General features: G+C 39.7%; 1 protein-coding gene across 1 annotated transcript in view; it reads left to right on the top strand.

Annotated features, from left to right (window-relative positions):
- The first annotated feature begins 115 nt into the window (after positions 1-115).
- SEMA6D (semaphorin 6D) overlaps positions 116-26,569 on the top strand; it is a 70,884-nt gene continuing 44,430 nt past the window's right edge. Inside the window, exon 1 of the mRNA XM_044665190.1 lies at positions 116-389. The gene's annotated coding sequence lies outside the window, so the exon portion shown is untranslated. The remainder of the gene's footprint in view (positions 390-26,569) is intronic.

Genomic DNA, 26,569 nt, shown 5'->3' with positions numbered 1-26,569 from the left:
GGGGGCGGGGGCGGGGAGAAGGGGAGGGGGCCTTTCGGAGGCAGCGTCTGATCCGCCAGTGAGGGCGTGCAAGTCAGTCCCAGCCTGCGTCTCTTTCGTGCTTGGGGGTGGGACTGGAGCTTCAGAGCTGTCTGATTGTTGGGAGGGAAAAGCAGCCTCCCTGGCTCTCTGGATGGATTGACTGGAGATGGATCGAATTACACCATTTGCCGTGCTTGGGTTTGTTTTGCTCTTGGTCTGTCCCGCTGCTGAAAGGGTTGGTGGCGAGTTTCGGGATTATACTGAGGAAACCAAAACCTAAGAAGACCGGATTTTTTTTTCTCCCTTCTTATTTTTCCCCCCCTTACCCTGGTGGGTTTCAAGCTTCCTTGCCAGCCTCCCCCCATGAGGTAAGCTCTTCCTTCGAAAAAAAAAAAAAAAGAGAAAATCTTTACCACCGTCCGAAAGGGGTGGGTGGGGGACCCCCAAGCCCCCGGACTCGTAGCCGTACATTTATCTCTGCATGTGTGTACAAATAGATAGATGGATATTTATAGTGTAGCTGGAGAGTTGATTTCTTTTGCAAGGAACCCTGTCAGCTTGGCGTGCTACGAGCACACCGAGTCGGAGTAGGAGAGGTTATTTGTACTCGCCTGTGGCCAGCTCTTCTGCTTTGCTTGAGATTTGGGGGGGAGGGGAAACTTGGAACGAGAAGAGGTGCTCTTCCCATAGCGCACGCACTATCTTACCCCCTTCCCCAATAAATAAAAGGCATAAAGGGGGGAAAAAGTTGTTTGCCCGGGGTTAGGTCTACGTTGCTCCCCACTCTGCCATCAGTCGGACCGGGGTTGTTTGGGGTGCCTGGGCACGGATGGTTTCTCCAGCGATGGTCTGAGAGCCAGCACTGGGGTGGGGACTGGGGACCCCTCATCCCTACTCCTCACCAGGCTGGGTCCCTCCGGACGGCGCTGGCTTGGAGGCTGGGACAGGGTAGAGCCGCGGGCTGGAGGATGGACGGAACTATGGACTGACGACCCTCAGTCAGCTCCGGGGAAGGAGCTCGGCTGCCCGGACCCGCGGAGCCAGCCTTCCAACGGGGGGCTACCTGTTCGTGCGGCCCGAGCGCTGCAGCCCGAGCTACTGCTGCTGCTACTGTTGCTGCCGCCGCCACCGCCGGGCTTCCGACGGCTCCTGGAGCCTGCCTGAGCACGCCCGCGGCCCCTCCTCAGAGAATCCCTGGGGACCCGACCCCCGATACTGAAGTGATCCCATGGATGCACCGCGGGGATGCAACCCCTTCTCTCCTGCCCGCTGCCCGTGCTGCCTAAACCTGCCGCAGCGGCCCGAGCTATGGATTGGGGGGGGGGGGTCCTAACCCCCTCCTATGCCACCCCACCCCACCCTTTCCCCACTCCTCCGTAACTTTCAATGCTTTGTTCTGCTCGTAATGATTTACACAAGCTTCTTGGACGGGGCCTCCACGAAGGCTGTAAGAGCTCCTTGCTGGGATGTGTTAGATTTCCATCTACCCATCAATTATGGATGGAAACAAATAAGGAAGAGTCAATTTTGCATGAGCCCCTTCACGAAGGCGAGGGGCGTCCTCCTGCCTGGAGCCGCCTCTTCTTTTGAAGGCAACTGGCAAAGGGAGGGGGGAGGGGGAGACGAGAGGGAGACTGATGAAGGAGTGGAAGGTAGGAAAACTTTTTCCCTTTTCTTTACGGTGATTATCTATTTGTTCCAGCTCTGCAGAAACTGATACAGCAGCTCACACTGGGTAATTTGGAAGGACTTAAATAAGACTCCTCTATTATTTATAACTCTTGGATTGAAATGAAAGGTCATAGAGGACTTGGAGATGTAGATGAGAGCCCTGGGTTTGAAAGATTCCTAGCAAATTGACTCCCAGAACCATTGCTGTCAGGTGATTGAAAATAATCCTAGACTTAAAAGATAAATGTCATGAAGCAAAGGGGAAAAAATACGTGTGGATATTAATTGGATCCTTCTAGAAAACCATTTTGACCAGTCCTGCCGGTCATCACCTTGTTAGCAGGGCTATGGAGTAGAGTACTACAACCACCCAGTAAGTAGTACTCTAATTATATTGCTCTGTACTACTTTGAATATACACCAAAACCTAAAAGGGGAAGGGGTGGGGGTGGCATGCAACTTAGAATGCCTGCTTTTAGAAGCAGTGAGAGTGTGCAGTTGGTCACAGGCAGCATTGGATGGGTGAGTGTGGATGGTTCAGGACAAGTTCATTCCCACTTATAGAAAAACATTTCAAAGCCCAAGACTTACTGACACAGTAGTGGCATCTTCCCTTGGAAGGAGGCTATATTATCTTTGTAAATATGTAGATTTGTAGATATGTAGATTTCAGTTATATTTATTTACACACACATACATATATATATAAGCATATGTGATTGTATCTTGTGTATTTGCAGCATAGTAGAGAAAAAGATTGCAGTCAGGAGACCCTAGTTAAAGTTATGGCATTGGTATAAAGTATCTTTATGACCTTGGCTAAGTCACTTTGCTGGAGTCTAAGGAGCTCAGTTTTTTTTCATCTGTAAAATGAAGAGATTGTGGTAGTTGATCTCAAAAATTTTGACCTCAAAATTGTCATGATATTTTCTGAAGATCTCTTTTCCTATCAAGAATCCCGAGTTTTATTTTAAAAAGAAAGTATCAGTGCTTTAGATATCTCCTATCTTTGAGGTAATAAAGTTGACTTTTCCCCCATTTCTGCTTTTGGGTCTTCATGAACTATGTCCCAAAACTTCAGAGCAAATATAAGCCCAAGAAAAATATTTGTAGAGAGCATTCTTAAAGATTCCTTCCTTCTCTTCTTGAGGAATCTTATCCCAGGAAGCTTAGTGTGAAAGGGTTTGCTATCCTTTTGTGCTGTAAAAGAATACAATTTTAGGCTGCTTTTTTCATGTTGTTTAAAAAAAAAAATCTATCCACCTCTTTAGTCTATGTATCCAATTCAGCAAATTAAGTTGTATGTAGTCAAGTTTAATGTAATGAGTGGCAGGCATATTATATAAACATTTGCTCTGCCTTAGATAAATAGAACTTGCCAGTTGAGCTCTGTGATTTTGGTCTCTATTACATTAATTTAAACATTTTACAGCAAATTCATATACTGTTCAGCTGTAATGAAGGTGTTGGGGAGAAAAGACTTGTGTAGAATCTATGCTTTGAATTGTCTCTAAAATGTCTCTACCTCAAAGGGAAGGTACTTTGAGGACAGACAAAGGGTAAACTTAAAGATTCCCAAATGTTTTTAGAAGACTGTTTACTTCTGTTTGTATCTTTAGTTAACCTCTCCTCTCCTCTCCTCTCCTCTCCATCCTTCTTACTCATCCTGTAGGATGTCACTGCCTCTGCATGTTTCTAGTGGAGATGCAGGGTATTTCTCTAAAACATTTCAGTGATGCAGGATAGGGTGCCAAGAATAAAGTGGCTGCCCCTTCTCCAACCTATATTATTAGCTAGGGTAGTTCTCATTTGATTTAAGGTTGCTTCCCTTCTCCTCCCCCCTCTCCACTGGACCATCTGGACATTTCTTATTAGGTAGAATGGTCAGAGATGAAGGCAGTAAACTCCTTAGTCTGTGAAATGATTACAGTTGAGGTCTCCAGAAGCCATAAGAAGTTCATGCCCTGAACTAGGCTTAGGGTGTAAACTGTATTCCCCCTTATCTGTATCAGTTAGCCCAGTTATTCCTGTAAATCTGCATGACTGATACCCTCTTATTGGGATCCATTACTTGAAATGCACAAAACTCTATAAACTAAAAACTGGAAAACTTTCACCTAAAGATTGTCACTCTTTCTGTTATGACTGTAAATTGGTAGTGATAATCCTTGCTTCCTTTGAGTGGTGTGTGTTCATAAGTAGCTTAGTCGTTCTTGAGAAAAAGAAATGATTTTTCAGTAAGAAGCAGAAAGGGAAAAATCATGAAATTGGGTTAGTTTCTATGTTACATACAGAATATTGCATATAGCTGATCAGTCATTAAGCTTTTATTAGACACCTAATAAGTGCCAGACTGTGCTAAGCAATGGAGATCAAAGAAAGACCAAAATAGCCCTGTTCTCAAGGAACTTACAGTCTAATGGAGAAGGCAAATGCAAATAAGTATGGACAAACAAAATATGTCCAGGTTAAATTGGAAATAATCAGTAGAGAGAAGACAAGACGGAATTTGGGGTTTGGAAATACACCCAGGGTTCCATATCTCCTATAGGTACTGCCATAGATCATTAGGACTTAACAGATTAATATTACATATTTCTTTTTTTTTTAATTTTAATTTTGAATATTTTCCCATAGTTACAAATTTCATGTTCTTTCCCTCTCCCCCAAACCCCTTTTACACCCCTTAGCCGACACACAATTCCACTGGGTTTTACATGTATCATTGATCAAGACCTAATTCCATATTATTGATAGTCGGACTAGAGTTATCGTTTGGTGTCTATATCCCCAATAATATCCCCATCAGCCCATATTACATATATTTCTTAATCATTAAAATTTTATTTTGGTTTGGGACCTGTAATTTTCATCAATGAATAGGGAACTTCCTGTGAGGAAACTCCTACTAATTCAAATTGGCCACTGATTTTCAAGTTTTAAGGAATTAGGGGGGGACTGAGATGTAAAATGACTTACAGGCATACAGCCCCCTACTTTGTCAAGTGATCCTGGAAACCCACTGTGCCAAGCTGCTGTAAATTAATGTTCTTTATGACTAGACATTGGAGGATGTTTGTCTTTCTAAGAGGAGGAAGGGGAGGGCAGTTTGAGGCCATCAGATCCATCAGTCTGGAAGGCATCGTGCCTAGATAGTGGTATCAGATGAACAAGCTCTTGTTTTGCTTTTTTTTTTTTTTTCTTTTTTAAGAGATGGTGATCACATGCAAACACATCACATAAGTACAAAGTTCATACATATCTTCCTTTCAAGTCATATGAGTATTTTATCTCAGAGTAGGATGAAAATAAGATTAAAAGACCCAGAAGGCCTCCTTCCATGGACTTATTGGATGTGGAGTTTGGAAGATCCAGCTTAGAAGGCTGCCTCTGACACTTTGCTTTTTGCCCATGAGCAAAACGTGCCACTTTAGAGCCTCAGTTTACTTATCCATAAAAATGGGGTTAAAAATATCTACTTCAAAGGCTTCTTGAGGTTTTCAAGCCCTCTCTAGGATAATTTACACATTGCTTTCATTGCGATGGTTATTAATAAAACAGGTGTGCTCTCTTTTCCATAAGCTAGTATGTTTAGAGTTAAAAATCTATCTCAGCTATCTTTATTAAGCTGTTGCTTGCTTGTTTTGAGAACAGCTGCCAGCTTCCAGTTCAGAAGAAAGTGTGTTCTGATTTGCTCCCATGACATATGTAAGAAATGAAAATCACATTACTGTACCGACTGGACAATACCATTCTCCATCGCCGTAGGTGCTGACGGAGTTTTCCTTCCTCTCAGACCCTGACAAGAATGGTAGCTAAAATTGAGTTACTTCCGTTTGTTCAAATGGGAAAACCTCTAGATTGTCTTTATTTTCAAAAGCAAGTGTTTATGGGACCAGTGAAATCAAATCTGGGGGCACAGTCTATAGCCCATGGGGCGTCCTTCTTTCTCAAACTTTTCTTTTCCATTAGGCTTTTGTTAACTAACCCAGATTAGCATTTTAACAACCCTGAAGTGAACTTCTGCCATTCTTTCTACTTGGACACAGTATGTATATCATCCATCATTCTGTCCTTGGCCACAACAGGCTACTGGCTCCATAACCATTTGGAGTTACACAGAATTCATCCGACTGTGAACAGCACAGCTGGCTATAGCAATTTTTTCTTCCACACTACTGGCATCATTGTCTGGCTTTGGTAACTAAAGTTAACATCCAGAACGGGGAAGTTTCTTTTGTTTGCCAACCTGGGCCAAGCTCCTCCCTCACCCAACTTGGGGGTACACCTGCAGAAAGTCAGCGTCTGGGTAGGCAACTATGGACTTTTTTTTTTTTTTAGATGGGGAATCACCCAAACCCTAATGATTGTTCATTCCTGTGTAATCTCTTCAAGCTTGATTATTAAACCACTCGAGGAATGGAATTAGAAGGAGCTGCTCAGACGCCACTCAGACTGGACTTTGAGAATACCGTATAGTTTGAAAAAGAGAAGAAAGAAATTGAAGTAGTTTATAGCCTGCAGTTCCACTTGACAGAAAACAGAAAGACCCAGACTAATTCTTTGGTGAACTACACATGTTATTGCTCTGTCATTTTTTTTTTCCACAAAGGCGAACACGTGATTTAACTAAATCTGGGCCCCGTGTCTAATAGTTGCACCAGATGCTTTCTGTGAAATTTTTTTTTCCCTATTCTGCAATAAAATGATATAAAAGTATGAACGCATTGCTTGTTAAACCATGAAAGACATGAATCATTATGCAAAATCAGCTCTCTTTAGGTTATTTGTAACCCTTTTCTAACTTATGTTTTCAAGGGTTTTTTTTAACCTTCTAAAATTAGCAAGTTCTGTTGTTAGAAGTGAACATCAGTTAGTCAACAAGCATTTATTAAGCACTCACTGTATTCCAGCTGCTGAGGCTAAGCAGTGGGATATTGAGGGAGAAAAAAAATCCCTACCTTGAAGGAGTTCCCATATTAATGGTAGAGAGAGCATGTGTGCTTTTACAGTATGGGCAACGAGGTGGCACAATAAGTAGAACACTGGGCTTGGAATCAGGAAGACTCATCCTCAAGAGTTCAAATCTAGTTTCAGGTACTTAATAGTTGTGTGACCTAGGCAAGTCACTTAACCCTGTTTGCTTTGGTTACCTCATCTGTAAAGTCAGTTGGAGAAGGAAATAGCAAAATACTCCAATATCTTTGCCCAGAAAACCCCAAATGGGGTCATAGACTTGGACACTACTGAAAAGGACAGATTATATATAGTATATTGTATATGCACATACATACCCACAAGAGATACAAGGCATTTGCCATGGGAGAGGCAGGAAAGGTGAGGAGGGGAGAGCACCCCCGGCAAAGGGAACAGTTCATGCAAAGGAATAGAGATAGGAGATGAAATATGTTTGCAAAGACCAATAAGAAGGTCCATAAGGCTGTATTGTAAAGTGTGTGGAGGGCAGTCATATATAATAATCAGTCTGGAGAAGTAGGATGGAGCCAGATTTTAAAGATGTTTAAATGTCAAACAAAAGAAATTATGTTTGATTCTAGAGATAATTGGGAACCATTTGAGTTGGGAGTGGGGGCAAGTGCCATTGTCAGACCTGTGCTTTAGAAAAATCCTTTTGACAGCTGTGTAGAGATTGGTTTGGAGTGCAGAGAAAATGTGAATTGTTGTAAGGAGCTTCTCAGGCGTCTATTAAGATTAGACTTTGGATGAATACAACCACAGGGAGAACTCTCTTCAACGACTTTCTCATAATTACTCTCAAGAAATGAATCACATTGGGAGATGGACACCAAAAGTGCTTCTCGAAGTCATCCAAAGTACATAGGAAAGGATTCTATAATAGAGGGTGGCTTCTTGACTCCAAATAGTCCTGTTTGTGGATGACATTATGCTATTTGCCTCAAGCTCCAGAGTGTTTACAAAGCTTCCTAGTGGCTATCCAAGATTAGGCTAAAGAAATCAGCCTAACAATCCAAATGGGAAAATAATGTGTATGGAAAAATACCCATTGTCCAATTATGGCATTCAATTCAATGGTATTTAATCCATTCATTGAGTTGGTACGTGTGTGTACATGAGTGAGTATGGGTGCGTATTTGTGTATATCTTAGACAATGCAGGCGGGATAGGAGATGGGTCCAGAATTGAAAGAAAGGAGGAAGAGAGAAGAGAGTAGACCGAGTTGCATTTGGAAAAATGGCACAGAGCTTTTAATGATCTCAAGACTGCACCCAGATTGAAAGACAATTTAAAAAAAACAACCAAACAATTAGATATTGTTGCAGCAATGGGGTATGGTTGTGTGTCGTTGGAACATCCCAATCTGGAAGGAATTGAAGTTGGAGGTGACCAAAGGATGACGATGAAATACATAGTAGGGTGATCATATGGGTAGTAACAGATGGACAGCCCCAGTTTCTTAATTATGTTCCACTGGTACTTATAAAACGGAAAAGGATTAGAGGAATGCCACAGCATCAAAACAAGTATAAAAAGGCACCCGAGATGAAAAGTTGTGGATAGTTTGCCATTTGCACCAGTATATAAGATCATAGATCTGTAGAAGCATGAAGGTAGTGATAAATGGCGAGGAAATGTATTCCTAGAGTCAGTAGTGCTGATACTTATTTGCAGGAAACTTTTCTTTCTTCCTAAACATTTACATGTTAAGATAGCCCCAAAGCAGCTTTGATAATAAGAATCTCTCTTTGCCATCTTCTGGCCCTGTGATCTTTCTGACTTTGGTTTTCATGAAGGAAGGTAAAGATATTTTTACAACAAATTCATATTATATAATATTATATATAGTATATGTAGAATTGAATAACTTCTATCTAAGCGCCCTGTCCTTCAGTTTCTTCCGCTTTGCCCCCCCCTCAAATTATGACATCTTGCCCCTTTCACATTGTTCTGGAGAAGTATCTTATCCTGCAGTTTTTCTCTTTGTTAGGGTTCCCTGCCCAAGATTATAGTGGCATAGGACAAATAGCGTTATTTATCACTCACCTTCAAAAAGTGTTTTTGCTTCTGGTGTGATTGACATTCATTTCCCAGGTCTTGGCAGGTGAAGATCCATTATGTATCCTTGTCCCATTTCCCAAGAGTATTTATTGGTCCCATCAGCAACGACAGCAAGGGCTACAGATGTTCCAGCATTAGTAGCATCAGCATGGAAAGAGTAGTACTGTAGTTTCGCTCTGTTACAACCTGCTTTTTTTCTGGATTATGTTTGAATGAAAGAATTCTTTTGCCTACATGAGTAATTAGGACCATCTTTGAAAAATTGCCAACAAGGCTGCATTTTTTGTTGTTGTTTTTTTCTTAATGGTGGGTAGTAACAAGAGGAGAGAGGGTACTTTTAGAGTAAATTAGATGCTTCTCTATTAAAGACTTATATTTCAAAAACAAACCTTAATACATAGAATGCTAACATGTCATAGTAAACCCTTCTAAGTGCATTCTGGGAAGAAAACCATGGGTTAAAAAATCCTGGGATTCTTGTATGTGTATAATAAGACCTCAGGAAAAAGCTGCAATTACTTTGCCTATTACTGTAGTCTGTACTTAAATTTAAAGAAGGGAGTTGAGCTATACCATGTGTCTCCTTTGGCAGAGAAGGAGGAGGGCACCTATGATCTGGGGCAGATGAAACTCTGACCAAAATAACATATTCATTTTCTAGGATTAGGCTGTCAGCAGCCCAGCAGTTAAGAACACTGCAGCTCCTGCTGCTGGCCAAGGACTCTCAGTGCTATTAAAAGGGTTTTTGGTAGCTCTTTAGTTTGTAACAGTTCTTTGCCATCATTTATCAATGGCAAGTTCCTGAAAATCCTGTGGGTAGTTGGTAGGGCAGGCAGAGGCTCCATCTATGCGGTAAAATAAAATACAGTTTTGACCATCGATTCCCTTTTTGTAGTTTGCCTTAATTGCAGGTCATGGAGCAGCCGGCAACAGAGGCTTAAAAGCACACCATCCTTACACCAGAATGAATAGGATCGGCCTTGGGAATATTTAGTTTAAGGTTCAGTGATTGGCTTGGTGATTGGCAAACATAATTTCAAACCAGCTGCTATTCAGTGCTACATATAACCTTGGCAAAAGGTAACATATTTTACCACAGATTTCAGTTGGGAAAGCTACTTAGCAGATAGTAAAGCAAAACCAGCCCTGAATGTTGGTGCTTCCTTCATTTATCATCCCTTTTTAATTTGAAAGGATTAGGGATACAGATTCTTTAATAAATCAATTAACAAACAGCATTTTATTAAGTCTTTACTATGTGTCAGGCACTGGGTTAAGCACTGAGGGATACAAAGAAAAAGTAAAAAAGAGTGTCAGCCCACAAGAGAGCTTCCATTTTAAGAGGGGAGGGAAGACTATACCTATATATGTATATTCAAGGTATATAAAAGAAGGAAGGAAGGGAGGAAGGAAAATAAGAAGGGAGAAAAGGAGGAAGGAAAGAAGAAAAGAGGGAAGGAAGGAAGGGAGGGAGGAAAAAGAAAGGAAAGAAACAAAGAGGGAAGGAAGGAAGAGAAGAAAGAAGGAAAGGAGGGAGGAAAGGGAAACAAGGAAGGAAAGAGGGAAGAAAGGGAGGAAAGAGGGAAGGAAGGAAGGGAGGGAGGGAGGGAAGGAGGGAGGATAGAAGGAAGGAAGGAAGACAGGAGAGACAGGAAAACGGGGAAGAAAACATTTATTAAGCACCTACTATGTTCCAAGCACCATGCTAAGCACTTTATCTCATTTGGTCCTGACAACAACTCTGAGAGGTAGGCACTATTATTATCCCTGTTTTATAGATGAAGCACAAGACAGACAGCAGTTAAGGTAACTTGCCCAGGGTTACACAGCTAGTAAATGTCTAAGGGCAGATTTGAACTCAATTCTTGACTCCAGGCCCAGTGATGTATCTTATCATTCCACCAAGCTGCTTCTGCAATAAAACCTTAGAGGGGAAGCCTGTTAACTAGCAACTGGGAGAACTGAGAAAGGCTTCCTGCCTTTTAGTTGGCAACTCAAGATGTCTTTTGAGTCTTGAAAGAAAGCCAAGGATTCCAAGTGATGGAGATAAGGAGGGAAAGCATTCCAAACATGGGTGGGAAGGGAGTCAGAATAAAGGCAGAAAACCTACCTACACCTATAGGTTTGATTTTGTTTTGGGAATTATTGTAGCACAAAGAAAATTTGCAAATAGCTGATATTTATATAATGTTATATGGTACTTTAAGCTTTACAAAGTGCTTTACATGTGTATATGAATATATATACACATGCACATGTGTCTGTATGCATATATGTTATCTCATTTGATCTTCACAACACTATAAATTAGATACTATTATTTCCATTTTATAGAAAAGGAAACTGAGGCTGAAAAGTTGTCTTTCCCACAGCCACACAACTAAGGAAGTATCAGATCTTTTTTATCCCCAAGCCAAATGCTGTTTTTCCACTGCACCATTTTACTGCCCCTGTGTGAAAGTTAAATAAATTTGTAACTTGGCTGCATTACAGATGTGGCCCACCATTGTTCCCAAATTATATGTGGCTTCTTCTTAGAACAGAGGCACTCAGACTGTATTTGATGAGAACTGGCTGCTTTTCATTTCTCTGAAACCCAAGAACACTAGGTTTAGATTAGAGTAGGCTGAAGGTGAACATCTGGCTTCAGATCTCTTGGTTTGAGACTCCTGCCATCAGTTGCTTCTTGGAGACCCCAGAATCAGGATGCCCAATATGGCTAAAAGACTGGCGAGAAAGAACATGCTGTTCAAAGGTCTGTGGAAGGAAACTGGAAATGTGTGGCTTAGGAAAGAGAGGACTTAGGCAGCTGGGAACATAATAGCAGTCTTCAGGGATTTCAGGGGCTGTCATGGGGAAGAGGGATTAGACTGGTTCTGCTTGATTTCAGAAGGCAGAACAAGAAACCAATGGGTGGAAGTAAAAGAGAGCCATATTTTAAGCTTAAGGAAGATCTAGAAATGGAGCCAGTGATTGCAAAGAGCAAATATGGCTTTACCAAGAATGGGTTATATCTGATGAGTCTCATTTCCTTTTTTGACAAGGTTCAGAGGAAGGACTACAGGAGATAGAGTTTACCTAGATTTCGGGCAAGCCTTTTGACAAGAGTTTCTTGTGTTGCTCTTGAGAGCCGTGGGAATAGACAATAATGTGGCCAAGTGGATTTGAAATTGGTTGAAAATCTTGAACTGCCTTATCCCCCTCCCTCTCCACCCCCAAAACCAAAAAAAGGTCATTGATGATTCAGTATCAGTTTGGGAAAAGTCTTGTTTCTCTGTTGGAGTGCTACATGGACCTGTGCTATTTAAAATTTGTCAGTGGCTTAGATAAGGTTATAGATGGCACGCTTACCAAATTTGCAGATGGTACAAAGCTGGGAGGAATAAGCTAGCTAACACATTAGATGTCAGGGAGAATGGATCCAAAAATATCTTGACTGACTAGAATGTTGGGCTGAATCTAATAAGATGAAATTAACTCCAGTACTAAAAAAGGTCTGTGATCTCACTGAAATGCTCTGTGTGACTCTTATATATAGTCTCACGTGAGTTCACTGCATCCGGTACACTTGGAGGCTTTCCTCATTTTTTTATTTTTTAACATCATGAAGATACCAGTGGTGCATGCAGGGTATCCAGTAGTCATCACTGACTTTCACACCATGGTTGCTCTGCATTCTTTTTTTGATCTGACATTTCTTTGATGATATCTTTTATACCACTTCTTTCGGAGTGTGCTATTCTTCATTTATAATGCCTTTTCAGCTTGGTTTTGTCTACCATTAATCAATCATCGGTCAATCCACAGGCATTTATTAAGTGTTTACTATAGAAGTTAGATAGTAGGCCTGAATAAAGGAATGCCAAGAGGAAAAAAATGAAATCTTCCCTTCTCTTTAGGAGCTAACATTCTATTGGGTTATGCTTCTTTATTGCCTTTTGAGTGAATCTAATTTTAATTCTTTGGAGATGTTCATATTCTATGAGTTGTAACCATACAACATCACCTTCAGAATGGTGGCATTAAAGAGATTTTCTTATCTAGATAAAATTTTTATATATCCATTGAGGGCCTCCTTGATGAGGCTATTAGGAAGGAATAAGCAAGATTTACTAAGCAGTATTCCACAGTGGACTACATCATTACCAATTATCATCAACTGATGGAGAGATGGAGAGAATACAGATCACACAGTGCTTCTTGTTGACTATAAGAAATTGTGTGACTCAGTTGAGTAAAATACTTTAAAGATTGTCCTCCAACAAAGTGGTCTTCCTAAATATGTCAGTATTCTACAAGAGTCCTCAGATGATGTGATGGACAAGCTTCCAAAGAAGGGTGGACAGGATGATGAAGGGCTTGGCAAGCATGCCAAAATGGATATTTACCGCAAAGAAGAGAAGAAAGACTGAGAGGTTGTAGGAGAATGGTGTTTTTGTTTTGTTTTGTTTTATTTTTGTTTTATTTTTTTTTGCTTGATCCTTGAGAAGAGAACTAGGAGTAGTACAGAAAGGCAGATTTAGACTTTATATAAAGAAAAAAATTCCTAATAATTTCAGCTGTCACAAAGTAGAATGGGTTGCCTTGAGAAATAGTGGATTTGGGAAGGTTTTAAACCAAAATGGGATATCTTTTTTTTTCTGGGCATTTCTAGAGTTGCTCCTTGTTGGGACTAGATGGTTTCTGAAGTCTTTCTTATGCCTTAGATTCTGGGATTGGGCCTTTCTTTCCTCCCCTGGTCACAAGCAGTCACCACCAATAAAGCTTGCCTAGGTTGACATAAATAGAAGAAGGTGAAGGTAAAGCTCTTGAGTAAGGAAGAGAAAGGAGGGAGTAGCAATTCTGTGGCCAGGAGTGTGCCAGAGACAGTTTTAACTCGTTTGAGGGAGCCCATCATTAAAATTTCAGTCTGTGCATTTAAACCTCAGAAATTGGCAAACACTACAAAATCAGGGCTTGATTTATTATTTCGTTAATTGCCTAGATTTAAGAAGGTGTTAATAATGCAGATTAAATTTAAGTGTGTGCATACTTTTTTTTTTCCTGGAGAGCATGGTTGTTAAACATTTATAAACACACTATTGTATTGCTCTATAATCATTGCTTCAACTCAGCAGGAGTGCAGTGGAAAGCCCAGGTAATGAACACATCAATAGCCTGGAGGTCTAGGCTGGCAATAATAATAACAATAATAATAATAATAATATGACATTTGTATAGCACTTTACAATTTGCAAAGTGATTTATAATCATTGTCTTATTTGAACTTTACAAATCCCCTGTCAATGACCCTCTGCCCCCTAGAAATTGTAGAAACAGCACCCAGCATTGATGGGCTAGTAGGTAAGGCCTCAAGGTCTGTGTCTGGGTCTAGGCCTTCAGATGATTAGGCTGTATCCTGATTTTATTTAATGCCAAATCAGGTTACTTCCATTTCAGAGATAATCAGTAGTAGTGGGGATAGTAGAAATCTTTCCAGCTTAGAATGGCAGGAGAAAGACTTTCTCCCTATTATAGAAATGTCTTAAGAAAATTCAGCGTAATAAAAATTATATTTTTATTAAAATTAAGCAATAGTAAATTAAGTATTATTTTATTATTTGATATATATTATATATATTATATATGAATAAATAAAATCAATATTTATTCAATAATAAATTTAAAAATAAAATAAAAATTAATTTACAAAACAGATAAATTAAGGGATAATTACTTAAACCATCTGCTTTACAAGTAGTATATGAGCCCATGGTTCATTTCAGCTATGAGCTCCCCAAGTTCACTTGAAAGATCACTTACTTCATGACAGAAAGGCAGGAACAATTAAAGAATGTTAGAGTTTTTCCCAGATAAGGAAGTTGAGCTCTAGAGGTGAAGGTCACATAGTCTTGTCAGTTGGGTGGCAGGACTTAGAGGAGAACCCAAGAGTCCTGTCTGCCAGCCCAGTGAACACAGCCTCTGTTACCCAGTTGTTGAGCCATTGTCAAATAAAGATCAATCAGAAATAAAGACTAAGCTTCTCTGAACTTATAAAATAAGCCACTGGGGAAATAGGATACTGTTTATAAAAATCCAATACAGGCAGCTTTTCCGCAGCACATCTGCTGTATATACCAAGCTAGGTACACCTCTTGTCGCTTAATGTCCCCAGTTAATGGTGCTAGGCACCGTGTGAATTCCTGCTAGATTGATTGACTGACTGGCTTGCCGACTGCCTCACCCTCTCAGAGCTAGAATTCCATTTCTATACTGGTCCTGAAAAACAGACCAGACTGGTCTAAAATTTCACCCCCAGAAAAGGTCTTAAACAGAATCAGCTTGGGAATGAGGAAGGTCTATGTGTTTGTGTTGTGGGGAGGGGATGGAGTAGGAGTTTTTTGTTTAAAAAACATTTTTTTTTTTCTGTTTAAGGAAGGATTATTTTCCATTTCACTGAAGCTTTCAGATGCCAGGGTGGGGAAGAGATGCTGACATTAACAACTCACTTTTATGACCCTGCTTTGATGTTTACAAAGTGTTCTTTTTCCTCAAAGTGAATATAAAATTTATGCTCATTTTACAGATAGGGAAACTGTGTCTCTGGATCCATGGTCACCCAGCTAGAATTCAAGCTCAGGTCTCCCAATTCCAAATTTAATTTCCTGATTCCTCCTCCATACTTCATTCATTTATTTCTTCGGAAGACTTAGGGTTACAGTAAGAGTGAACTTGGAGAAAACTCCTTCTCCTCACCTGGACACCCAGAGGTTAAATCATCTGCCCAGGAGGTCTCTGAGACAGGACTCGAACCCCGTCTTCCTGCCCACCTGATTGAAAAAGAAAAGACAGTGATGGGGATGCTCTTCCCTCCCCATCTTCTCTTTAGTTGGGCTTTCTGTATGGAGGCGACCCTGCAGGCTGATAAAAGGCTTAATAAAGCAGTCAGAATTCAGGGATTTTCCTCCAGCTTTTCTGGTCAGGACTAACACTTAGATCCCCGGGCTCCCCGAGTTACTATCTCCATTGATGCATGCAGCAAGATAACTAGCAGCTAGGATGCCTGTTGCTTGTAACTAACAAGGAGAACGGTTAGAGGAGAGAAAACATCCCCGGCTGTCTCCGGAGAGAGTGAATCAAGCAATAAAGCCCGCTCCAAGCTAAATGGTTTCTTTCAGTTCGCAGAGATCTTCGCAGGGAAACAGAAATTAAAGAAGCAAAAGGGCAGCCGCTCATTTCTGCTGACTAGCCTGTATAATTTCATAAATGGAATCCTGGGCCAGGATGGATAGCAACAGTTTTTGATTTAATGATAAACTGAGTTAAGGGTAATCAGGCTTCATGCTTCAGGGCAGAAGGGGATTGTCTGCTACAGTCAGGATGGATTTTTTTTCTCCCTCTTTATGCTTTGCCCAATTGACTAGATACATTAAAGAATACAGTCGGCTCCACCCTGTAGATCTGAGTGTAGGAGAACCCCACCTGTTAGGAGCCCTAACAGGGGAAGAGAGACTCCAAGAAGAGAGAGCCCTTCCGTCATCATTTTATTTGACTTCTTTGCTTCACTTTAAGAGAGACCAAGACCCTAGCAGTTAAGGTGACTCCGTGGATAGAGAGCCTGGGCTAGACATGGAAGGTCCTAGGTTCAAATTTGACCCCAGATACTTCCTAGCTGTGTGACCCTGGGCAAGTCATTTAACCCCCATTGCCTAGCCCTTATCATTCTTCCACCTTAGAACCAATATACAGTATCTAAGACAGAAGATAAGAGTTGTTTTGTTTTTTTCAAAGAAAGACATAGACCCAATATGGATGTACATATCACACACACACACACACACACACACACACACACACAATCTGTATACACACATATACAAATTCACAGGGGTATATATACGCAGATCAGGTCCAGATGTTTATATGGCTAATTGTGCCTTTATAGAATTACTAGTTAATAAAATTACCTGCTCGTTTGAATCAATATAGGGAAATGAAAAGCCATCTGTATATTATTACATTTGGGGAGAAAACTTGCTCTCATATTAGAATCATGAATTTTGGATTTTGGAATCAGAAGCACTATTTAAATGCAGGTGGCGAACATTTGGCTAAGGAAGCTCATACAGATCTCTGCAGCCCCTCTCTTTCTGGAGGGGGGTATGGGAGGCAAAAGTGGTGTAAAGAGCGGAGGAGTCCGAGGTTTATCTCAAAGCACGTAGGAGCAGGATCCTACTCTGTCCTCTTCCTCCCCAGCCAGATATCATTGCAGAAAGCAGATGAGGAGGCGGCCCAGGGGATAGTATGCTAAGTTCAAATCCTGCCTCACTGACTAGCTGTGTGCCCTTTGACAAGATAATTTCTCTGTGACTCAGTTTCCTCATCTGTAGAATGAGTAATTCATGTCCTTTAAGACCCCTTCCAACTCTAAATCGATGATCGGTGGAGATTGCTCCTATTTGTGGACACCGGACTTCTGTTCCAATGTTAGCAGCATCTCTAGCTTTAGATGGACAGACCAAGCCACCTTTGCTGAACCCATTTCCCTGAAGGCCAACTGGAGAATCAGAGGCCTGTGGCCAATGGGTCTGATCATTTTACAAAGGAGCCTAGTATGGAGTCCACCAACGCCTTTTAAGATGTGGTACCCTGATGAGATGAACCCCGAGGGTTAGTGTAGTTCTAAAGTTCAGGATGTGGGAGCTCAGATAAAGTACTTTTCATGACTCTTTCTAATTGAATTGGAAAGTTATTAGGTCCAAATCTCACAGTGATTCTAATCTTTGGAGTCTACTGTATACAGGTACATGGACAAACATTTTTATTATTGTATGTATATATATATGCATATATATATATATATATATATATATATATATATATATACACACAGGATATATATACAGGTACATGTGGTTAGTTTCCAGGAGGATTTGGACCAGTGTTCCAAAATGGGAAAGCATAAAGAGGTTTTCTACATTATTGGAGGTAATATGTACATCAATGAGATCAATCAACCAGCGTTTATTAAACTTAAGATGTACCTCCTGAGAATAGAAAGAGAAGGCAAAAACAGAGTCTCTGCCCTACGTTTAAAAACTACATACAAGATGTATAAAGAGGTGATTGAAGGTAACCTTAGAAAGGAAGACAGTAGGAATGCCTACAGAAGGTTCAGATCACAGATTACTTTTATTATCAGCTTATTTCTCCCTTCTTCAAATTTACAGGTCCATGTTTTATCTAGCTGATCAATGTCTTTGTAATGCCAGTGCCTACCATAGACACTTGTACATAGTACAATCTTTTTTTCTCTGTTTTTAAAATGTCTTAAAAATTCTTTTCAGTTACGTGGAGAAACACTTTTTGACCACATAGCAAAGTCTTAATGACTATTTATTGAATCAGTTTCCTTTAAAATAATTTATTAAGTGACTGCCATGTGTTGGCATTAGGCTAGGCACAGGGGATACAAAGACAAAAAATGAAATAATTGCTCTCCTCAAGAAGCCTCCTTCTATTGAGAGAGAGAGCACATACATAAGTAAGTATATCTGGATTATATATTTGAATAATCTGGAATTACTTATATAATATTATATATCTCTATATAATATTATATATGTAATATAATATTATAATGTATGTGTATGAATGCAAGATACTTTAGGATATATAATATAATACTTTAGGAGATATAAATATATAATTATATATTATATATAATCTGGAATATTTATTTGTATAAATACAAGATACTTTAGAAGATATGTATAATCTAATAATATATAATATATAATCTGTAATATGTATTTGTATAAATGCAAGATACTCTAGAAGATATATATATATAATCTGTCAGAAATATAAATATATAATATAATTATATATAATCTGGAATATATGTATAAATACAAGATACTTTAGGAAATAGGGCAGTTAAGACTTCATGCACAAGGTCATGTTTGAACTGAATCTTCAAGGAAACAAGAGATGAATATTAAGATGGAGGTGAGGAGGGAGTACATTCCAGACATGGGGTACAACCAGTGACTGAAATTAAATCCTTAGAGAAAGTTTTTGAATTGAAATAATCACATATCACTTAGAACTCACACACTCAACAATCACTGCCTCCCCCTATTTCCTCCCCCTTAAGATCCCCATAATTTTCAGTTCTACTAGCCCTGAAGAGCAGTCTCATTTAAGTGGCTGCACTGCATTTACTGTCTTGTTCTGAGATGCATAGTTCCCCTATAGCAATCTCACCCACTGGGGTGATAAACAGTTATCTTACACTGAGATGCCACCTGGGCTAATGCCCAAGCCAGGAGTGAAAAAGGAAGGCGCTGGAGTAATCTCCCCCTTGAGGAGACTCTTATTGGCTGTCCTGGATGAGAAAAACCATAATGATTATTGTACATAGTTCTTGCCATATCCTGTGTATTATTATGGTTGATATGGGGAGAACCAGCAGTGTTCCTACCATTTTTACTTTCCAACTATTTCCCAACATTTTACCCCAGGATGCCGAAAGGTTTTGTAGAAAGTATTTTTAGCAGTCACTACATCTATATCTGTACCCACCTTGGTAAACATAGACATATCTATACTCTGTGTGTACATGCACCTGGATATGTGCCCACACTTAAAATGTATACTACAGAAACACACTCATGCATGCATGCAAACAAGAAAAGTAGAAAATGTGATCCAAATGTTTGGTGCATGGAAGAGAGGTTTTTCTGCCTTTATGTGAAAATTTAGCATGACTGGAACAGAGTCTGTGTTTGATTAGGCAATTTAAAAAACCTAAGAGACTTTACACTTCAAAAGAACTGCCTAGAACATGTTATAAAATTGGCTTGCCTTCACCAAGCTTCCATGTCCTCTGCAGTCTGTCTTTCTTCCCCATCCCCTCAAATTTTTACTGTGAGACTTCATAAATACAGGCTATAATTACTGTGGCATTTTTGTTTTTACAAGGGAGAAGCATGAACACAAACTCCCATTATTCTTTTCAGTTCTAGTAGATTTTTCACCATAACAAAGTCACATTTTTTTCCCATGGTTTTACCCTTCCCTCAGGAAAGTGCCGTGCTTTTATTAAGGGCCTGCTGTGTGTTTTGGGGTGTAATGGGGTATTCAGGGAGCTAGACTAGCACCTTTGGTGTGAGGACTCGTGAAGCCCTCTTCAGAGCTGCTCATCCACCTTTGGGGTCCATCTTTCACCAATTCTCAGCTCTTGGCCCCAAGAAGTTGTTGTCTGTATAGCAGCCCACACCTTGGTAAAACCATCTTGGCAGAGGGGCTAAATCAGATTGAGAGTAATCTGTGGGCCAGATCAGAGATGAGCGAGGGAGGTGTCTTCCCCAATCACCTGGTGGCAGAATGGATGGATGAGTATAACTTGTTCCAAGGGCCAGGAAGGAACTGAAGTAGGCACTGTGGAGTGCTTAGAGCTTGGCCAGTCACGGAAGACCCCAACATCCTCCAGTGCATCCTGGGCCGTGGCCAGTCATCCTGACTTTTGTCCTGCCACTCGGATGTCTCTGGAAGTGAGGCTGATGACTTTGTGTAACGTGCCTCCTGTAAAATCCAATTCAGAAGCAAGTCAACAGAACGAACAATATTAATACAGAGTATCTAGCACTGTATCATAGCTGCTTCAAGAAACTTAATTTGTGCACAGTCTGAGTCTAACTAATCGTCTCTAGCATTGTAGCTCGCACTTTTTTTTTTTAAATAGGGCTTTACAGGTTACAAAGCTCTCACCTAGGTGGCAGGATAGATAGAGCTCTGGACACAAATCTTACACCTACTCCCCAGGGCTGTTCTGAAGATCCGGTGAGATCCTGTGTATAAATGCCCCATGGATGCTAGCTGTTATACCAGCTCATAACAATCTGGGGAGGTAAATGGTGCAGTGATTTTTCTGTCCATTTTGTAGCTGAGGAAATGAGGATCAGAGAGGTTTAATGATTTTTGCTCAGGATCACAGAGCCTACAAATGGCAGAAGGGCAAGTTTGAACTCAATCTCACTCCGTCTGATGCACCTACAGTTCTGCAGTATGTACCTTTTTTTTTTAAAGAATCCCACTCTGCCCTCTTCTCAGTGTCAAGTTTAAGAGGTCTGTTCCTAATGTAATCCCCTTAAATTATCAATAAGTCACCCCTAGTCAGATTCACTATATTCTGCATTTTGTGGCTTTTTGAAAAGAATCCCACCCCTTATCCTATTCCACTGTCTCCTTTGAGGCAAGTTTAAAACATCCATACCTAATGCAATCCATTTAAGCTATCTGTAAGTCTAGGGTAATGTAAACTCTCATGGAGATAATGCTTATCTATGGGCTACTGGTTATGCAATTCAACAAACCTTTATTTAGTTTCTGCTAGGTTTGTGGCACTGTGATAGACCCTCAAGAAACTTAAAATCTACTACAAGGGACAAAACATGTACATAAATACATTTAAGACAGAAAAAAAAAAAATGTTTGCCAGAAGGGAGACTGGACAGAAAAGGGCCTGGCGAGCACAAATTCCTTCTGGCAGCAAGTTAATGATCTCTGAACACCCATCCACATTTCCATGTCCTTTGCCAGAATTAGCCTTCAGTCTGGCTTTATTCAAATACTCAAGAAGACCTTCCATCTCAATAATCTGGAGGTTCCCTGTGGCCACATAGATAGCCACCCATCCTTGCTTATGTCTAAAAATAATGATGATAATAATAGTAATGATAATTATAGCTAACATTTATATAATGCTTACTATGTACCAGATTCTGGACTAATTTATATATATACAAAACTCAATTATTTTATAATTTATATGGACTAACAATTGATAATTATTATCTTATTGGGTCTTTACAACAACCCTATTATTATCCCCTTTTGATAGGTAAAGAAACTGAGGCATACATAGTTTATCCAAGCTCACAAATCTAGTAAGTGTTTGGCTTTTCCAGACCATATGCACAGTGCTCTATCTGATAAGTTCACCCAATTTCTTAGGGAGCTTTTCATGCTTTCAACATTGAGAGAATGCCAGGGGGGTGCCCATGCACTGTGTCTATTGGCCTACCAACCCATCTTAGATTTCCTTTCCTTTTTTCTTATTTCTTTTTTATAAGTCCTTGTTTTTGCCCACCATGAGTCTTTCCATCACCCCACTGGCTTTGAAATGTGGCTCTAAAGGGCCGAAAAGTTTTAAAAAACTCTCCTTTGCCTTTTCCTACCCACAGGCACTGGAATACTTAGGGCTTTAGTAAGAAATTCACAGCCATGGGTGAAGTGCCAGCAGCTTCCGTGTTGTGTAAACCTTGCACACAGAGGCTCTCCAATGTATAACCTCTTCTGTGGATGCCAGTCCTACCCCATTGTTTTCCCTCTTGGGTCACTTTTATTCCTAGGGAATGAGGATCCTAAATCGTCACAGCCAATGTGTCCTTAGAGGTCCAAAGAAAATCAAATGAAATTCATTTATTCATAAATTCATTTATCATTTAATAAGCATTTTTCTTTTATTTTTTAAAAATTATTTTTTTTCTGAATTTCACAAATCAAATAAAATGGCATTTCCATATACTTAGTAGAATGTGGGGTGGGGTGGGGAGTAGAGGATTGTACATGAAAATTCAGCTCCGGTACTATAGCTTGTTTTTCTTTTAAAGTAAGTAATACATTCAACCTATGGTTTTCAAAGCTGTCCTGCTTTGTACTTTCTGGCCTTCCTTCTTTCTGTTCACTTCTGTGCTTTCTTTAATAATGCCCCAATGACTTTCTTTTCTTTGTCTTTTTTTTTCTTTTTGGCTAACCTATCCCTTTGTTTCTCCCCTCTTTCTTTCTTCTATTTCTTTTTCCCTTCCCATTGTTAAAAGAAAAATAAAGTCCTTTTAATAAATATGCATAGTCAAGCAAAACAAATTCCCACACAAGCAAAGCCTACAGGACCCACATTATTCTACAGTCTCTAGATGTTCACTGCTTTGAAGGACATCCAGCTGTTCTCGTCAATTTTTTTGTCCAATTCTTTCATTGTATAAATGAAGAGATGGATGTCCAGACAGGTTAGGTCACTTGCCTAAGGTCATACAGGTAGCAAGTGACTCTGCCAAAATTTGAACTCAGATTCTCTGAAACCAAAATTTGTTCTCTTTTGCCTCTTGCCTTACTTAGGGAAGTGGTGATAAAGATTTTGTAAACTGGTAAAAGTGCTAAAGGCCTTGAAGGAAACCCCTAATGGATAGACTAACTGAGGAAACAATTCTGGGATTAGAATTGACTGTTTCTCATCCATTTGGTGCTATAGAAGAGCTCACCCAGGACTAGCCAAGATAGTGATCTAAAAGGCCTGAGACATAGCCTCAGCACGCTAGTCATCTTGGTCATGGCTATGTGGTGATGAAGATTTATTTTGTAAAGCTTTTTTCAGATCATGATGTCTGACTCTTACTTCTCTAAGGTTATGCCAATAAAGCAAAAGCTTTAGATAGACTGTGCCCTGGAGACCCAGCCTCCCTAAGTTCAGGGTGTCTGATCCACTGAAAATTAGCCATGAAGTGAATAAAAAAAAAAACCCACCTTACTTTCTGTCTTATTAACAATTCTGAGACAGAAGGGTAAGGGTCAGGCAAATGGGGGTAAGTGCTTACCTGGGATTACACAGCTAGGAAGTGTCTGAGGCTGGATTTGAACCCAGGTCTTCCTAACCCCAGACCTGGCATTCTATCCACTGAGCCACCTACCTGCCTCTTTATTTTGACTTTTTAAAAAAGGTATAAGACAGTTTATTGTCTGCATTGGTTCAGGGAATACTTACAAGGATATCACAAATTATTTGAAGTGTTGGGAATAATACATAAATATTTATTACATGTTTATTACACATTATTACTGTGTGCCAGGCACAGTGCTAAAAACTGGGGATTCTGAAGATGGTAAATGACAGTCTCTGTTTTCAAGGAGCTCACAGTCTTAATGGAAGAAAAATATAGATATGTAACAGGAAATGAGTATATCATATGATATGGGTATATGGTGTGAATGTCATATATGTGCATGTGCCATAATAGGAATATCATATGATATATACACATAAAACAAAGGAATATATCATGTGTGTATAGATGATACAAATATATAGAAATACATAAATAAAATTTTAATATAAAATATATCAATAGAGTTTAATATATTTATTTATGCTATATAAACATATTTATATGTGCTTGTATAAATATAAAACAAAAATACCTCTATGAATATGTATCATGACATGGAGAGATATATATGATATCAGTGTGATAAATTGGAAATAATTAACAGATGGAGGTCATTAGAATTAAAGGTTTGGGAAAAGCCTCCTGTAGAAAGTGGGATTTTTAGCTGGGATTTGAAAGAAAGCCAGGCAAGCCAGGGGGTAGAGATGAGAAGGGAAAGCATTCCAGGCATGCAGAGTAGCTAGAGAAAATGCCCAGAGTTAGGAGAGGGAGTATCTTGCTCTAGGAACAACAAGGAAACCAGTGTCACTAGATCCCAAGAATAGTTAAGGTTTGTAAAGTATAAGAAGACTGGAAAGTCAAAGGAGACAGGTTTTGAAAGGCTTTGAAAGCTAAATAGGTGGCAGCTAGATGCTCAGTAGATTGAGAGCCAGGCCTGGAGATGGGAGGTCCTGGGTTCAAAGCTGGCCTCAGACACTTCAACCCCATTGCCTAACCCTTTCTGCTCTTCCTCCTTGGAACCTATTCTTAGTATTGATTCTAAGACAGAAGATAATAGTCGGGAAAAAAAATAATAAAATGCTATAGCCACATAGTCTCAACAATAACAAAACATCTTTCCAGGGATTCCAAAAGCAATAAATCATCATAAACTTTATCTGAACCTGAGCCTAAGTAGATGACTTACTAAAAGACACCTGAATGGCATTGGTATAGTAAAAAACAGACCAGATTTGAAATCAGAGAATCTTGGTTTGAATCCTGTTTCTCTAGTCACTTCCTTACCTGTGTGACCTCTTCCTTCCTTTGTACTGTTATTTGATCATGTCTGATTCTTTGTGACTTCATTTGGAATTTTCTTGGCAAAGATATTGGCATGGTTTGTCATTTCCTTCTCCATCTCGTTTTACAGATGAGGAATCTGAGGCCAACAGGGTTAAGTGATTTGTTCAAGGTCACATAAGAATGAAATATCTAAGGCTGGATTTGAACTTGGGTCTTCCTGACTCCAGGCTTAGACCTCTTGGGCAAGTTGGCACAGTTTCCTCATCTAGAAAATGAGGAGAGTTGGATCTTGAGATTTCTGAACCTAAAATCACAATGATATAGCTGGAAGGAGCCTTCAAAACCATTCCCTTTATTCCCTCATTTGAGAAAAAGAATCTAAGGTCCAGAGAGGTTCCATTTCTAGCCTTATTTCTCATTGCTCTCCTGACTAATCTCAAGACAAATTGGGCTGTTCACTTATGACCTTGTTCCACTCTTCCTCACCTTTGTTGTTTACACCATACTCATTGTCCACTTTGTCCATCCTGTGCCTCCCAAGAGGCAGCATCTCAGCAGAGTCTTGAAGACTTTCTTGGATTCTGGTTGTTGAAAGTGGTTTCTCTCAGTCAGAACTCTTAGGGTGTATTTGTTGTCATCTCTCCATTACTTCCCATTTCCTATTTGTGAACATGTAGTAGCTCCCCTGCTAGATTCCTAAATTCCTTGAGGGCAGAGATTTATTTATCTTGGTACCTATTCCTCAGTTATTAACAGTGTTTTGGATTTAGTATATAATGAATAGATGCTTATCGAATATGAATTTTTTTTTGTCAACTGATTTTCTCAAGATCCCAAGGCTAGTTTGTGGCAGAATGGGGACAAGAAGTGAGGTCTCCCGAGTGCTGGGCCACTAGGTTTATTTTTCCTGCTCTAAATCGTGCTGTCTTTTTTAAAGTAAAAAAGAAAAACATTCTCAGTGATGGCTTTTTGGTTGATATTTGTAAGTGACCTAAAATTGAATGAAAACAAGCAAGTATTTGAGGTTTAGATAGTCCAGGGAAACAATTGCATAATCTCTCTTTAGGTTGTAATTAAATTTTATTTTTTCGGTGAGCAAAAATAGATTTTTTCCCCCACTTCTAACATTTAAAAAAATTGAATCTTTTTTTTTAATGAACAAAAATCTGTATTTCTCACTCTTCTGTCTCTCCTCTACTGAAAAAGAAAGAAAACCATTGTAACAAATATGCATAATCAAGCAAAATGAATTCCCATCTTGGCTTTGTCCAATTAAGTATAGGTCAGTGCATAAGTCCATCACCTCTGTCAGAAGGTGAAGACAGTGTGTTTCATCATGATCAGTTGTGTTGAGCAGAGGTATTAAGCCTTTCAAAATTGCTTTTATTTGCAGTATTGCTATTCAATTTTTTTCTGCCCATTTCAGTCTGCATCAGGTCATAGGAGTCTTCCCATGTTTCTTGGAAACCAAACTCTTTAATTGTTGTTTACAAGTAGAATTCTATCGAATTCATAAAATTTGTTCAACTGTTCCCCATTTGATGGCCATCTCCTTAGTTTCCAGTTCTCTAATACCACAGAAAGAGCTGTGATAGATATTTTTGTATAATTGGGTCCTTTTTCTCTTTCTTTGACCTCTTTTGGGTATATATCTAATAGTAGCATTGCTAGATACTGCTTAGAGCATGCACAGTTTATAGTAACTTTTGGAACAGAGTTCCAATTTCTTTTTAGAATAACCTAATTCATGGCTATTCTAATAGGGCAAGAATGTACCTGTTTTCCACAGCCCCTCTGAGATTTGTCATTTTCCCTTTTTGTCAATTTTTTTAATGTAATTGTCAAGC

The sequence above is a fragment of the Gracilinanus agilis genome, chromosome 2, assembly GCF_016433145.1.
Source record: "Gracilinanus agilis isolate LMUSP501 chromosome 2, AgileGrace, whole genome shotgun sequence".
NCBI lineage: Eukaryota > Metazoa > Chordata > Mammalia > Didelphimorphia > Didelphidae > Gracilinanus > Gracilinanus agilis.
Note: the sequence above shows the minus strand (reverse complement) of the source record. Positions and strands in the feature narration are given on the sequence as shown.